Below are 12,260 nucleotides of genomic sequence, written 5' to 3'. Positions count from 1 at the left end.
CAGAGAGGGACAGTGTATTGGTGCTATATATGTCTGGCTGGTTTTGAACGTAGTAACAATACAAGCTTTTTCATAATTCACTGGCTGCTGACAAGTCATCCTGAATGGAAAGGATAAGCTCGTTGGCTTCACATTTCCTCTTAAGTGTTTTGAGGAAGCAAAATACATGTTACAAGGCTCCTACAGTGCCTTAAGGTGATACTGGAGGCTGACAGTCTAAAGTTCCAAGTAAGAGCTGTGCAGAGGTAAGTTATTGTCATCTCTTTATCTTTTCTTAGGACAAGGGTGGAAGCTCAGGTAATTGGGCTGTAAGAGTGGAAGCCTCCATGTGCTTGCGGCTTTGAGTGATGCTGCTGGAGTCAGTAGGGCTGCTTCCTGTAGGAAGTGCTGTGCTGGATAGTAGTTTGTAGGGTAGGGCCGAAGGCCACTCAGAGAGTTGGAGGCTGTGCTGGGAGCCAAACAGGAGTTCCTGGCACTTGGCCATGATTCTGACACAGCCCAGTGTGCTGCCTGCTCCACCGGATTGTTTTTATAGTCCTATGATCTGTGCTGGGTCCTAAACAATGTGTCTGAGTGAGGTCAGACCCTTTGCTGGTTCCTTAGAATTGCTGTTCTCCAGGAGACCACAAACTGCTTTGTGGTTTGGGGCATCTGAATTCACCTCTTACTGTGTGTAAGGGTAAGGAGGAGGCTGTGGTTTTCATGTCTCTTAATGAGATCCTGTCATCATTCAGAGGGCAAGCATGTGCAAGGAAGGAGATAAGAATTAATCTGAAAAAAAAACCCCAAACCTGTAGAATAGGCTTCCCTCAAGTGCACTGTTGCAGATGAATCTATAAAGCTTCTTAATAGATAAATAAAAGCTTTACGGTTCCAAGGGGAGCCGAAGGGAGCAGTGACCATAATGGTGAATTACACTGAGTGGCATTTTTTTGCTGACTAGCAACAGACACATTAAATAAATAAGGGTAATGATGTATTTGCTGGAGCAGGAAAATCTTTCTACCATGTAGAAGCCACTGCCCATTATGGATTCTCTGTATGCAGTGCCTAATCAGGCAGAACTCAGTGAAGGCACAAAGTATTGGCTTGTAAAAATGAATAAATAGGGGTCTTAAACCCCATTCCAGAGAAATGGTAATTTCTTCCTCTTGCAGCTACTTTGTCTGAAATGTTGTAGAACAGACTTGTAAAATTACAGAACCCTGCATCATTCATCATTCCTCAAGAGGTGTGTGAGCTACTCACCCTTTTCTTCAATGCAAAAACACAAGTTGCAGTTTGAAATACACCATTATTGTGCAGCTTTGCTATGTAATTGTCTTGGTTGTTTTGTGAGTTGTCGTCTCCCAATGAAATGAGTAGTTATGAGAGCACCAGAACTGGCAAAACCTGCCTCTGTGTAGATTCATGTCTTGTGGTTGGTTGTGAACTCGCAATGGGGTTTTCTTTCCAGTTACTGAGACATTTGAATTGTCTCTTTCTCCCTCATGGGATTTCTCTGATGTCTAACAATATGTGAGGCCTGCTGCAGGATGTGCTTGACCTTCCACCAGTATGCTCATACATAGGTTCTTTCTATCTGAATGCTCCCTTACATTCACAAAACTGGCAACAAATGTAATTTTCCTTTTAGAGTTCTGTGTGGTCAAAACTAGTTGTTCATTTCAGGAGTTACTGAATGGGATGAGAGACAGGTAAGGACATACAAGTCCCTTTTCTTTAGGAAAGAAGCCTAAAGCAGTAGCCTGTACCTAAGAGCGCAGCCTCTCAGAGCTGTAGCACCTGAGTGAGAAAGCTGAACCTATAAAGTATTGTGCATATTAACCAATGTCTACTGTCATTAAGGCTACTCATAATCAGGGTTAAATCGCAAACTTTGCTATACTGCTAATGCTGTAGGAATAATGCTGTTACACTGGGCTGTCTACAACTGCCGCCATGCCTGTTAATAGCAACAAAAGAAGAAAGTGATTAGCCAACTAAAACATTTAAAAACCAGGATGGGAGGTACTTCTTAAATGGCTCAGCACTTGGTAAAACAGGGTATTTTTATCCTCAGATGTTAATTTTGTGTGTGGCCTTTTTTTTTCTTTTAATTTCTGAGTTTTTCATATTACAACAGGAGCATCATTGAAAGATTAGATGGAAATTACAGGAAAAAGGTCAAAGCAGTGGAGAAAATTAGGATAATGCTTTTTATCTTCATGGAGTTTTATTGAGAATGAACACAGGAATAGTTTCTTTTAATAGAGGGAAGGTGTGCAATATACTTTCTTCAGTGTGTGTTGTGTTCTTTCCAAGGTATGGAAAACCTATACAAGTTTACCTAATCTTTTTGGCTTCGGTTGCAAACCTGTCTAGTAAGTCATAGCCTTGCTAATTTGTAAGCTGTTGCTGGAAGTTGCATAAACGCAAGATACCCCCATGATGACAGCAGCTTAGTGAGCAATCTGCATGTCCCAGTTAGTTAATTTATATGAGAGCAGAAGCAATGGGAAATGGAAGCAGATAGAAGTCTTGGAGACACATAAAGACCCTTTGTTACTGCTTCGCTCATAATTTGCTGAAATGAAAGGACATGATGTAGTATTTTGCATATGAATGTTAATGGCCTTTGAGGGTACCTCAGCACTGGTTTCTTCCTATCTCTGCTGGTTTGAGGAATGGCTGGGTAAAGATTCAACAGCATATTGTCATTAAAAAAAACAGAGCCACCACAAAATCCCACCTAAACATCTCTCAACTGTGTACAAGAATATATGGCTCATGAGTATAAAGGGATGAAACATGTTTGGGGCCATGATCCTGCACAGTATTTCGAATGCCTTCTATTCCAGGGCCTGACCGTGAGCTGCTTCTCAGGATTATTCCTTGCATCAACACTGTTGTCGTTTTTTGCCTGCATGTCAAGGAAGAGCTTGTGTGATCCAGCCCTGCCAAAGCTCATGGCAAACTGTTTCTTTGGATAAAATCTGCCAAGGCCTAACGTGTAGTGATAGTTGTCCATGCTACTGAGGAAATCATGCAGGTCTGGTGTCTCCAGAAGACTTTGTGAAAGAAGAATCAGAAGGTGAAACTGCAAAGCTCTGGCAAGTTGTTTTAGCTTGCTTAGGTCACATTGGCATTGACATTTCCAGTTCAAAAATAGAACATTTGTATGCAAGTCCACCAATAGTTTGGGTGTTTCTCTTGACAAAAACACTAGTTGGAGAAATAGCCTGTGAAAATGCTTCCATATCTTTCCTGGATTATGGTTTTTTGCAGCCAGCAAGGAGGGTCCTGCCAGGCTTCTTCCCACTTTATCTAGATTGCTGTACTGCTTCCTTATTTGTTTTTAGCCACATGGAGACCATGAAATAGGCTGAAGGGATGATATCATCTGTGCAGGCTGTTCAGGAAGAAAAGCATATCCAGAAGGTGAACTAGGCAAGAAAGCAGCTAAAAGGGAAAGAAGATAGAATTGCACATGGGGACTAAAGGCCAGGCAGGAGGGTAGAGAGAGCGTGAAGGTGATCTACAGGAGAATAAAGCCTCCTGCTCTAAATGCTGCTGCGTAGTTTACCTTGTCCTGCTCCTGTGCCACAGCATTCCTCTGCCTCAGAGGGAGGTGGCTGTCAAAGTCCAGGTAACAGCAAATTCTTGTCACCCCTCATCTGGGTTTAAAGTACAATATGCAGGAGCTTTTCCCTTAAAAATCAATAAAAATCCTTCTCAGTGGTTCTTGCCACACTGGCACAGTCTGGGTTAAAGTTTTCTGTGCTCAGATTTTAGTATCTATTACTTTTACCAGGAAATCATGACACTTCAAAAGGAAAAAAAAGGATCACCATGTTTTTGCTGTTTTTCAGCAGGTAGCAAACACGTAACAAATACATGTGTGCTTTTATTGCAGTCACATGCAGCCGTGTATGAGTGCAAGGCATTTCCTGGAGATTAATAACTGGGTGGAAATGATTGTGGTTACAAGAGGCAGCCCAAAGGCCCAAACTGGTTGTTAATCCATGGGAGGATTTCTGTGCTGAGACTTACTGTTGTAAATTGAAATAAAAGGGACACAGACCTGTGGAGGAGAAGCAGAGATTATTGCCCTTTGAGCAATAAATTGCTGACTTCTCCCTCTGCTTCCCCATCAGTGTGTGTGCTGCTTCATTAGGAACACTACAGCTAGCAAAGAACTGATTTACTCCAGATCCAATATTTTTGTAAATTGCTTGCTATTAATGGTTTGGATTTAATATGAGAAATGAATAAAATCCAACTTCAAACTGAGTGCAGATTGTGTAGGAGTTTGTGTCATTGTAGCTAAGTTGTTTTAAAGAAGATTGTTATACCGAACCCCACAAGTGCACATACACCTTCAGGCATACACCTGTATGGAATATGTAGAGCTCAGGTCTGCCTGTTTGACGAAGCCTTAGTCAAACAAACAACTCTATCAGAACAAAGTCTCAGTGTTGTAGAATCAAGCTTTATAGTCACTGCACAATGAGAAGTTCTCTCTTGCATTGCAGCTACTGGGTCTTAAGCTGCTGTGATACTGGGTATGTAGGTTTAAAATACCTAACGGCTATCCCCAATGAGGATTGCAATGCTGTGTTTCAGTTTCTAAAGGAAGAGACTGATGTTCAAAGCCACTGAACAGTTTAAGGTGGGAGACTCAGCACCAAGCTGTGTGGTTCTGTTGATACGCTAGAGGGAAGGAATGCCATTCAGAGGGACCTTGACACACTTGTGAGGTGGGCTGATGCCAACCTCATGAAGTTGAACCATGACAAGTGCAAGGTCCTACACCTGGGTCGGAGCAATCCCAGACACAGCTACAGGCTGGGCAAAAAGGAAATTCATGGTAGTCCTGCGGAGAAGGACTTGGGGGTGTTAGTCAATGAGAAAATGAACATGAGCCAGCAGTGTGCGCTTACAGCCCAGAAAGCCAACTGTATCCTGGGCTGCATCAAAAGGAGCCTGACCAGCAGGTCGAAGGAGGTGATCCTGCCCCTCTACTCTGCTCTGCTCTCGTGAGACCTCACTTGGAGTATTGTGTGCAGTTCTGGTGTCCTCAACATAAAAAGGGCATGGAGCTGTTAGAACAAGTCCAGAGGAGGGCCACGAGGATGATCAGGGGACTGGAGCACCTCCCATATGAAGGCAGGCTGAGAAAGTTGTTCAGCCTGGAGAAGAGAAGGCTGCGTGGAGACCTCATAGCAGCCTTCCAGTATCTGAAGGGGGCCTACAGGGATGCTGGGGAGGGACTCTTCGTTAGGGACTGTAGTGATAGGACAAGGGGTAATGGGTTGAAACTTAAACAGCAGAGGTTTAGACTGGATATAAGGAAGAAATTCTTTCCTTTTAGGGTGGTGAGGTGCTGGAATGGGTTGCCCAGGGAGGTAGTGAATGCTCCATCCCTGGCAGTGTTCAAGACCAGGTTGGATGAAGCCTTGGGTGATATGCTTTAGTGTGGGGTGTCCCTGCTCATGGCAGGGGGGTTGGAACTAGATGATCTTAAGGTCCTTTCCAACCCTAACTATTCTATGATTCTATGATTGCAGAAATCCCTATTTAAACTACAATAAACCTAGAAAGCTCTGAAATCTGTTTTCTCAGTTCCTCTTTCTCCCGTGTCCGTTTTGCCTTTGAAGCAGTAATGAAGAAATTATTCTCTCTACTTCTCTGTGAACAGAACTGAGTCACTCCATTTCATCTACAGGCACATTTCTCAGACAAGGTGGTGATTTCTCTTAGTTTCTATTTTATTTTCCTGTTTGAGAATTTACAAGAACACCAGCTGTCTGTGTAAGAAATGCTTTTTACTCACACCTGCTCTTTGAATTTGACAGGCACAGAGTCCAGTAGGAACTTGTTGGCTTTCATTACACCACCTGGAAAAATGTCGTCACCCATTAAGTAGATGCCAGCTTCCCCTCCAGCATCAGTGCACTTTGAGCCTCTTCTGATGCAGGCAGCAGTACCTTGCTTACCTTCTCACTACAAGATTATTGTTTTAATTGAAGATGAAGGAATGACAAGAATCCAAGCTGAGTGGGTGACTTTAAGACGAGTATGCAGGTAGCAAAACTGTTGTGAGTGATGTATGCACACTACATAGTATAACTGTAAGTTAAGTGTGTTTATGCATACCTGGCATAGACTGCTGTATATCACAAAGTGTACATAGCATCTAAAACATAGAACTGGTTTTGAATTGGTTCAAGGTCAAAGAAAAAACTGATAATATTTCCAACTCAAGCAGTTGATGGACAGAACTGTCCCACACTTGGTACTTACTGCAGAAGTCAGTCATCCCAGGCAGTCGTCTTCCCTCAGCAGTGAAGCTTTTCAAATGGTCTGAGTTATTTCCCATAGCTCTGCATGCCAAGGAACAAAAGAAATACCTACTTTAGTTTTGCAGTTATCTTAATGCAGCGCACATCTGTGTAAATGCCATCAACTTGATTTATTTTACATGTATGGAAAGGGGATTGAGTACTATCCCATCTTACTGATCTGTGTAGCATATAGTAATTGTGCACTTACACATCTTTAGAGAGGCTCCTTTGAAACATGTCTCAACTTGGGAACAATAATATGAAGCAAAGGAGTGGAGTTTGTAGCATGCATGGACTCACTCCCATAAGAATACGCAAGCCCAGTGCCAAATGCCTCCACCCAAATACCCGAGATGTTACTAATTTGATAAGAGGCCTTTTCCTGTTTTTCACTAGCCTGTGCAGTTTCACAAGCTATCTGCACTCAGTTCTCACGAAGAGCATTTTTAGTGGCTCTGAATGTGTCTGCAGAGCAAAATGAAGGTGTAATTGAAGCATAGGTAGGTGAGATCACACTAGAATAGCAGTGAATGTGTGGGCTGGCACCCAGCATGTGCATGTAGCTGAGTATTTGGTATGAACTGCAGAGAATCATTTGCTTATGACAATAGTTATCAGTAAAAACGTGTTAGAGCTTCAAATAATGTTGAATAGTTTGGAAAAGAGAATAGATACTGAGAAGGATCTAGAGACTTGTATCTAGATGAGCAGATACAGACAGTAAATGCAAATCAAGGTTGTGTTCTTCACACAGAAATATGCTTGGACATTCACATACAAAACCTGGGAAAACATTTTTCCTCCTGCTGCTGACTCTGTCAAAGCAAACATGCCTGTTTACTTTGTTCCTGACTTGTAGACTCCTACAGTGGAGGTGGCCCTCAACCTTGTCACTTCAGGATGACTGAAAGCAGTTGCTTGGTGTGCTGCTCTCCAGAGTAAGTCAGCATGTCCCTGTTTTGTCTCAGATGATTAATTTTCCTCCTGGTAGCTGTGGTTTAGCTTTAGTCTGACCACAATGCTGATAACACACCAGTGTCAGACTGTCAAGAGTTCTTATTACCATGTTGAGCTTTATCATATGTGGGAGGAAGGGTGCAAAGAGAAGCAGTTGTCACCCAATTGTGAGGAGCTCTTCCTAAAGCAACCCAGAAAGCTTTCCCAAGTGCCTGCACTTCCAAATTCTATCTTTGGGCAGATGAGCTTCCTAATGATACCTTCTGGTTAATAGGTTTAATCTTTTAGGTATTTTACATCTTCTGTGATTTGTTACTTTGCTTTGAAACAACATATTTAAGTGTGAAATTATAGACTTGGAAAAGTCAAAGACACTGGTGCTGTCTGGTACCTGTTGCATTTTGTGTGTGTAGTGCTTATGTGAGCCATCATTTTCCATGGTATATTGTACCTCTACCCACTGAGTAGGGAGAAAAGCTGGAGAGGGCAAAAATGGTATGCACAGCAACTGAATTTTAATGATAGATGTGAAGCCAATTCTCAGAGTAAAAATTGTCCAGTCCTCTGTCTGCTCAGTTTTTCTACCAGAAGAGATTGTTGCTTGGAGAATAACTTTAGGAAAAACAGGAAATAATTCTTTATGTGAGCTTTTTTTTTGTTGTTGTTGGTCGTGGGCTTTGGGGTGATTTTTTGGGGGAGGGGATTGGTGTGTGCTTTTTTTACACTGATGTATTTCACAAATGTTCCTTCACTACTTACTTTCAGCTGGTGACACTTATTTTCCCTCTGAGTCCAAGAGGTTTAAAGTAGGCCCTGAATTAAAAGTTTGAGGAACTCACCACTGAGAAACTGGAGTTTCAAAACTAATGTTTTTGCAGAGAAGAAAAAGCAATGTGTGTACCCTTTCTGGTCTGTAACCACAGCACGGTCTTTCCAGCATTCTTTCCCCTGGCACACGAAGTATTTCCCAAACTCTCATCCTGTTATTTCTAGGAACTGTGTCAGATTGCATGCAATTTGTAAAGCTAAGGCAGTAACAATGTGGCACTATAAAACTTTTTCATATTCTATTTTACGGGAACTATATGATTCCCAGGTGACATATCCTTAGTACACAGGAAAAGGGAGTGAATTCAGGAGAGTTTTGTCCCATTTATGGTGTTTGTTGGGGCCGGAACTAACAAGTGACTAACTTGTGCTGCACAAGTCTTCGGATCTGAGCTGCTGCTTGGAGGACAGGACCAGTCTCCTAGCTGAGCTTGAGGACCACCACTGGTGCCTTGTCTGTTAACTGGTAATGTGGACATGGGCACGCTGTGACCACAACAGGACCAGCGTTCCCATGTAATGCAGAAAAAGTCCCATGATGTTTAACTAAATCACTCAGGAAGTTTAACAGGTATCAGAATCATAATTCTAGCAGAGCTCATCTCACTGTCTAAAGACCCACAGTTTTTAATGGTACTTTTTTTCTCCTTGTCCACACGTCTTATGTGTTTGAAGATTTATTCCTGATTAATGTTTCTCACCTAAGATGTTGGAGGGATGTTTAGGGGGGGAATGGTACATTTACTGTAATCACTCAGATTGTATCTTATTTGATAAGCAAATAATAATACTGAGAGCTGCTATATTGACCAAAGTTAAGCCAAAAGTGTACATGAGCGAGGAATCTGTAATATCTACTCCATTCAGAGATTCCGCTGCTGGAACCACCCCCTTTGCTAACAGCTGGTTGCACTGATGAGGTTTCCTACTGCCATCTACTGCTTGCTTCTGAGAGAGAGAGAGAAAGCAGAGCTCGATTCATCTCCATCTCTAAGATTCCCTTTGTTTGTCTTCTTTTCAAATTCAGAAAGAATTTGAGTTTTTTAAAATCTTTCTTCTACTGAAAGTAGAAACCTTGAGTGTGATCAAGGGAACCATTATCGCTTTATTCCACATTTTCCATCCACAGGAGCTTCCCCTATGCCAATGTATGCAAACAGTATTTTTTAATCACTGCTTTCCTGTTTTTCTTCATTTTATCTAGTGCAAATATAAGCTACAGACCTTCTTGATAATCTTATGTTTTAGCTCTTAATTATTTTACATTAGATTCAACATTTTTAGATCCAGAAGTCTTTGTGGAAGTTACAGTCTTTAATTATTGGAATTCAGTTGGAATAATTGGAGTTCTTTGGATTAATGGGACTTTTCATTGTCCCACAATAAATCCAAACAAAGAAAACAAAGGAGTGTCCTTATACTGCTACTTCCTACATTTTTTTAAAGCCCCATCCTACAAACCCAAACTCCAAGCTTCAGTCTGGGTCTGTAGCAGTTACGTAGGTAATTAGTAAGTATTTAATAGGATGCAAGATGGACTTGTGTTTTCAGAACTCAGCAGCCCTTTATCAGGGGAATACTGACAGTTGTCATTTGTTTCCTATCATTCAAACCTCAGATGTTGTTTGCTAACAACATTGCCCATCTTTTCAATTTTAATGGAAATGTTCAGTTTTCATGCATGTCACTGTAGAATTTGTCATTTCGCATGTCAGTGAGTCAGAAAAGCAGATTAGGTGATCATCTGAAAAATACTGAGATCAGAGACCAGGCCTACAAGCACAAGCAGCCATAATAACATCTGTTAAACCTTGCTGAGACATCAGGATCCACAGAAGGGCTTGCAGAAATGGAGGAGGACTGTCAGAAGTGATGGCATTGTTTGTACAGAGTCAGGTTTTAGGAAATACCGATGAAGCCTCAAGATTTGTGTGATGTTTCCACATGCTGCTGACCACCAGCAGCAGAATTAGTATGTTGCAACTTTTGTCAATGAGCTGCACCACTGCAAAACAGTATAAAAGCTACTGCCCACCTTGTCATTCCCCAGCTCTCAATGTCACCCCATTATGAAAAAGCCTGTGAACACAGTAGCCTACAACTACAAGAGCAAGATGACTAGGAAGATACATGAAGACTGGTTAAAGGTCTTGTGTTATTGAGTCTTATCTTACTCAAAGTTTATAAAGCCTTCAAGAATTTTTGATAATGAAACTCTCAGACTGTCCCACTTTGGACTTGGGACAGCCCTGCTTTGCTGAGAGACCCATTGTGTCATGCCATCCTGTATTGTCTGAATAAGGCATATCTCCCCACGCAGGCTTTTCAAATCCAGTAAGTACAACTTGGCAAGGAGGTAGAGGAGAGGAAAATCAGCTGGTTTAGTGCTGAACCATGCCAATTCTTTTCACCATGCCAGAAGGGTCTCCAGATGGCTTTTATTGGCTGTGCTACTTAAGGAAGATGGATTACAGCTGAGAGTCTGTGCCTATACCTCTGAGTGACTGATAAATGAGGATAGAAGAAAAAACATTGTGTTGTTTTGTTAAATTCAGAATTGTGCTTGCTGTTCTCATTTTCTATTGCTGTCAGATGGAGTAGAAAGATCTCCAGATCTTATAAGCCTGATAACTCAAAGTTAACAACACCAGCAGCTTAAAGGAAGCCGTAACAGATAACAGCAGGTGATGTTGTGCTGCTGGATTTTACACAAAGCTCTTCATTAAGGCAATCAGATAAAAATGCCAAGAGGCATTTCTGCCTTAGGCCTGTTCAAAAGCGTGGTGCCAAAGAGTGTTCCTACTGAGCAGGTTAATATAAGAATGCGAAGAATCCTGCTGCAAAACGCTTCCAGAAGCAGTTTAACAGAGTGAAAATGAGTTATGAGAAAGTAAATACAGCATCTTTTACCAGTTGGATATGAAGTTGTACTGCAATAAGCAGTGGAGTTTTATTGAGAAAATGCTAGTGAGAAATAAATGGCTGCAGTGAAAAGTGCACCATCTGGTCTGTGTTTGACTTCATGTACGAAAGCTATTTGGCCTGGCCTCCTGCCAGATCCTGCAGGTTTTGAGGTCATGGGACATGAAGGACACTGAACTTCCTATGTTAGCATCCCAGAGTTTTCTCCTAGCACAGCACAGGACAGAAGCAATGACTCCCTGCTTTGGCTTACAGGTATGGCTCTTTTTTTTTGCATTTTTTAAGCTGTTGTGTTCTCTCCCAGCATCTATAACATTTATGGAGTGGCCATTATTAAAGGTTGTTAGCTGTTGTTCACGAATCCTTCAACATGTATACGTGGGATTTAAAGTCGTTGTCTAACTACTCCTGTGATTTGCAGGGTGTAAGGTCCTTAGAACAGTTCAGTCTGAGGCATTCCCTTGAGAGGACGATGAGCATCTCTCAGCTGTTTGGACAATGTTGTATTCTTCACAGTATGCCAAGGGCTCTACTGGTTTTGGTATCACATCTGCAATTTTCTGCTCATGGACCGTGGTGTGCTTAGCTCATATAAACTAATCCTTCCCTGTCCTTTCCTCTTGCACTTGGACTATGGGACTAGGTAGTCTGCAATCCAAAAGAAGAGCAATAAGAGTGCTAGAAAAAGATTTAAGCAAACTGCTAATGAGGGCTTTTTTTAACTGTCTTTGGACCTAACATCATCTGCTCTTGTGTCATTGCAATTATTTCACAGCAATGATATATAGGAAAGGGATAGTAATGAAAATATTTTCCTAGTAATTAAGATATTTTAATGCTCCAGTTAGATGTTTGGACTAACACTGCTGCTGATGGTATTGAGGGTTTCTGGATTTGCCTCTGCATTAGGCACAGGTGATCTCTTTAATTGTCATGAAGGGCTGATGTAAGGGTCCCAAATCTTCAGACCCATCTGCTTGGCAAACTTCACAAGAGTCCTGGTTGTTGGACTTGGATCTAGTTGACATGCTATCTACCTGTCAATCTGAATCGTGTGAAACAGTGAAAATCTTTCTTTCCTTCTGCCTTCTTGAGTAATGTTATCACTGTCTGGGCCCTCTTCGGTCTTACTAGCTTGCTGCTTGGCCAACAGTTCCAGTTATTAGAGAAGACCATTATTGGAAACCAAATATTTCCATTACTGGAAACCAAATATATGGAAGGTCT

Source organism: Melopsittacus undulatus, chromosome 9 (assembly GCF_012275295.1).
Source record: "Melopsittacus undulatus isolate bMelUnd1 chromosome 9, bMelUnd1.mat.Z, whole genome shotgun sequence".
Taxonomy (NCBI): domain Eukaryota; kingdom Metazoa; phylum Chordata; class Aves; order Psittaciformes; family Psittaculidae; genus Melopsittacus; species Melopsittacus undulatus.
This window is presented reverse-complemented; position numbering follows the sequence as displayed.